The 4709-nt window shown below is 35.7% G+C and overlaps 1 long non-coding RNA gene across 2 annotated transcripts; it reads right to left on the reverse strand.

Moving 5' to 3' along the window:
* LOC105166184 lies at positions 978-4699 on the reverse strand. 2 transcript variants are annotated; one of them, XR_848149.2, is made up of 6 exons: positions 4301-4697; positions 4072-4179; positions 2560-2737; positions 2337-2450; positions 2184-2242; positions 978-1513 (listed from the first exon to the last, which is right to left on the reverse strand). It is a non-coding gene; the product is annotated as an uncharacterized LOC105166184 (long non-coding RNA). The 2 variants fall into 2 exon arrangements; XR_002287445.1 differs by lacking the exon at positions 978-1513 and adding an exon at positions 1659-2050 and having other exon boundaries at positions 4301-4699.

A 4709-nucleotide genomic window follows, 5' to 3' on the forward strand; every position in this document is an offset into this window, starting at 1 on the left:
AATGAGGGCAAACTCCTAAAGGGTAGCCGTCGCCTAACCAACTGAAGAATAAAAAGTATGAATTTGGGGTCTCCATCTTTCACTAACGCGCAACAAGATATTAGTCAATTTCTTATGACCATGCTGAATAACACCTAAAAAGCACATATTCCATGACACTTGTAGAACACGACTGTAGCATGAAACAAGTTGAAAAACCCAAAAAGTAGAAATATTTACCACATCGTACATTTAAGGTTATGTCGTCGCCTACAGGTACATCTTCAGATCGATAAGTTAACTGCCCATTAAAATTTTGCTAGGGAAATGTTTTGGCTCAAGGAAGTTTGCTTGTGGTCCTTTCCCCCTACGAAGGCAACATTTTATAGAACCAAAATTTGGTGTTTCAAACAAAGTTGGTGTTTGGTGTTTGAAACACCAAATTAGTTACATGCACCCGTCCAATCAGACAGACACGTGCATGTCTTCTTTATGCATGCATCCAATAAGATTGGACACATGCATGTTTTTTTTAAGATTCGTGCCAAAATCGGGATTCAAAATCCGATTTTGACGCCTTTTAGCCTGTATTAACATGCATACATTTGATTGGCATGCATGGGTTTGATCAGTCAAACTCATGCATCCCCCCCTTTTTCTTTTATCAGTCGTGTAAAAATTGAGATTAACTTTTATTTTCTTGAAACTGTGTCAAAACCGAAATCCAAGATCCCGGTTCTGTATAGTATAATTTTTTTAGAAAAAATTATGTCATAATCGGGTTGAAAATACCGATTCTGCCTATATTTCAAATACTTTGAAAACACACCCATTTAATAAATGATTTTCCCTTAAACGTCCCTAGTAAATGGAATGAAAGGGTAGCCACGCTAAGCCATTTTATAAAGGCCTACTATAATGAACAGCTAGCTGCTCTATTCTTTTGTCATTTTTTTGTTCTGTTTTTTCTTTTTTTTTTTTTTTTTTTGAATTAGGAATGAAATCACAGCATTACATTAAATATATCAAGAAATCGGTCAATACATCAAATAATCTTCAATAACAATTAAAATAGAATGAACGATGAGATTAGTATGTAAAAGTAGGAATGGCACTTCAACTGCTGTTAGCACTGTGGGTTAGGCAACTACCCAAGCTCTTTTTTTCTTTGTTCTTTTTTAAAAGAGAATCAAATCTGATTCCAAACTCTGCTCTTAGGACTCGAATCCCAACCGCCCACAAACTTTTTTCACTATAATTCACCAATTCCAACAAAGACAATCTACGTGAAACATTGCATCGTACTCTTGTGCACCAAGGAAAAAGAAGAAGCTTCTCATGTAATCATGTATTCACATGCATACCGGAATCGAGTATGGAAGAACGTCTTCAGTGATTCCGTTTGCAATAAGAATTTCTGAGGATCTCCGTAGCTGCATTATTTTCCTAAGTTGCATTTGTTGTCTTGCATTCAGTACATCAAGATAACTTCCAACTGCACAGGTTTCTTTTCTTCTTCATTTTGCAGAATATTCTGCAAAAATAAGCACAACAGAAAATGAAATACTACAAACTGATCGGTGTGTAATCATTAGTAGGATCACAAATATGGAAGATATAAGAACATTACACAGTGTGTCTCATCTTCGACCAAATTATTCCTACAGAAGAATTATGGATATCACAGAAAATAATGAGAGGACTAGTAGTTACACCAGAACAACAAAGGGAATTTAACAAATGAAAGAGATTTTCCACGGCACTGTTGCACTGTATTGCCAACAAATGCACCAATCAGTGAAATATTGCTCATCCAAAGTTTTAATTTTTAACAAGGGTCAGGGTTTCATATTCAGATTGCGAGGCAATTAGATTAGACATATTTCATCAGGAAGTTTTATCATGATTATTATAGGGGTCAAAATCATATGGTGAAGGGAAAGCAGCAACAGGGGACGAACTTTTGATGTTAGTTACTATTTGACATGTATAGAATCTGAGATTCCAACCACATACTAGCGAGGAACTGACAGATAACCTGCTTCAACATCTTGTCTGAGAGTTCGATAACCTTCAGAGAAGAAGGGGAAGGTGAGGGTAAAAAGAATAAAAAGAGAAGATATGGGAAATCACATGCTGGTTTGTCAATCTATAGGAAAAGATATGAGAAAAAAATGAATGGGGATAAGTTGTGAGAAAAGTACCATTAAGTCGCACACAAGCATGCATCATGTCATGCGCCAATACCAATCAAGTCAGTAACCTGAATGCGTTAAACAATCAGGATAGGGATAGTGGAGTCAAAACTAAAACCAAGATAATCTTCCAATAAGCTCATAATAGAAAAATTAAAGTACCTTGGAAGACCACATAAAATGAGGATTGCAGTCACTTCACAATGGTGAGTTAATTATAAGGCTCCATTTTCATGGCAATTACTTGATTCCTCCTGTCCATGGTCGCCTCAATATCTGGTGATTCAGAAGGTGAATAAGAGTATTAGATTAAGCCAAAATCATATACTGCAACTTTCCGAAGAGAGAAGACAAGAAAATTAAAAATGGTAGCAGAAGCCCTTACACTGCTGACTGTTTGTTCCTCAGCGAGACAGAGACCTGGAGTTTCAGGCATGTGATGATGCTCCTGGCGAGAAAAGTATTCCATCGTAGAGTTCCATCATGCTCATGACTTGGACAGTATTCCTGGGACCATAAAGTATGTACCCTATGCTAATAAGACCAGCTGCATTTATCGGGATCTGTGGAGTGGAGGGGGAAAGAAAAATTAAACCTTCTCAACGGAACGAGATAAGAAACAAGTATTTTCACTCAGAAAGTAGTACAAAGATGGAAAAGATACGATATGAAATGCTGATCTACCAGTGGAGGATTCACAAATTAAGAGGGCACCAGAACTCAAAGTAATAGGCCTACTCACATACTTAAGGCAGCATAGCATTCAACATATAGGTCAACACATTAGTCCTCTATTTCATCCCAAAAGTCATCATGTTGGAAATATAGCTCTTATTAGTAGATGGTTAACAGTATATTTTTTTATGCTTTTTCAAATTTTTAAACTATTAACTTAGGAAGTCCAGAAATTCACCATATATCCAACATACTTGAAAAGAGCATTGTCAACTAATGTTACCTCAATCCCCAAACTTGGTTATCAGCGGCAACCATCCCTCATAGCCCTCAACCAGGGGCATCTTGCACGCCATTAGTTCATATTACTATATCCTGACTGATAATTCTCTTATTTAAAATGGATTCTAAACCGCTGGTGATTGTAAAAAGTATTTAAATTGACTGGGTTAAACAGATTTTTGCACAGGAACTGAAATTTTAAATTCACAAATTACATAGTTTAAACAAATTCTAAAGAGTATAGTTAGTCCATTACCTTGTTGATTACACACGTTGCTTACTTGGACTTATCAACCCTTTGAATGCAATGAAATTATAGACTGTGATTGCATTACAAATTTCATTCCTAGACTTACCAAAATTTCATCCTGGACACCATTTCTAACCTTCCTAGTCCCAAGTAAACACATTCCTGGGTACCAAACCCCTATTTTTTATGTATTTTGTCATATCACTACTCATGCTATTAAACTTATCTTCTGAAATGCTAGGGGATAATTCCCTCATTTATAAACAATAATGACAAGGGCTACACTTTTCCAGGACTCAAAAGACACGTTGCCTTGTACCTACCAAGTTAACTCAGCATCTTGATTTTGGCAATATGTCAAGGATAAACTATCTTCATATTCGAAATAAAGATTTATTTTTTTCCTTTACATTGTGTATTTTGTTAGTTTTTTCTTGACCATGTGCAGCCAATGACCAAATCATTTCGACCTCTGGAAATCATAAAACTTGTAAAACAATATCTTTGTCTAGTGGCTAAAAATCCATTGATATTCAAAATTATGGAATGTGGCTCCCAAATGCCACACGTTACAAATTAGTGAACACGTGAAATTTGAGACTTGTGACGAGGTCCCGAGGAGAATAAGAGGTTATGCAAGATAGGTTTTAGAGACTACAACTTCGATTTTTGATTGCATGAAATACTTACAAAGTGATTGCAGATATCAATTTTTTTTGCATGATATGACTTCTTGCATTGAGTGCATCAAGATAACTTCCAACTGCAGATCTTTCCTTCTTCATTTTGAAGAATATTCTGCAAAGATAAGCAAAAGGGAAAAATGAAATACTACAATTCAGTATTTCACCGATTGGTGTGAAGTAGGATCACACATATGGAAGAAGAGAGTTATATTTGGAATAAAATCAAGCAATACCATTACACAATGCGTCACATCTTCGAGCATCAAGAGCGTATCTTATCTTTGTCACATACCACCAAAGTGTTCCTACAGAAGACTTTGGATATGACAGAAAATAATGAGAGGACTAGTAGTTACACCAGAACAACAGAAAGTCAAATAACAAAAAATTGACCAAAAATAAGGAAAATTTAACAAAAGAAAAGAGAGAGATTATCAAGGCACTGTTGCACTGTGTTTGCCAACAAATACACCAAACCAGTGCTCAACCAAAGTTCTAATTAACAAGGGTCAGGATTTCATATTCAGATGCGAGGCAATTACATTAGATATATTTCACCAGGAAGTTTTATCATCATTACTCTAGGAGTCAAAATCATAGATAAGATAATCAAAATATATCTATGAGAACTGGGAATTGTAA

The sequence above is a fragment of the Sesamum indicum genome, linkage group LG7, assembly GCF_000512975.1.
Source record: "Sesamum indicum cultivar Zhongzhi No. 13 linkage group LG7, S_indicum_v1.0, whole genome shotgun sequence".
Taxonomy (NCBI): domain Eukaryota; kingdom Viridiplantae; phylum Streptophyta; class Magnoliopsida; order Lamiales; family Pedaliaceae; genus Sesamum; species Sesamum indicum.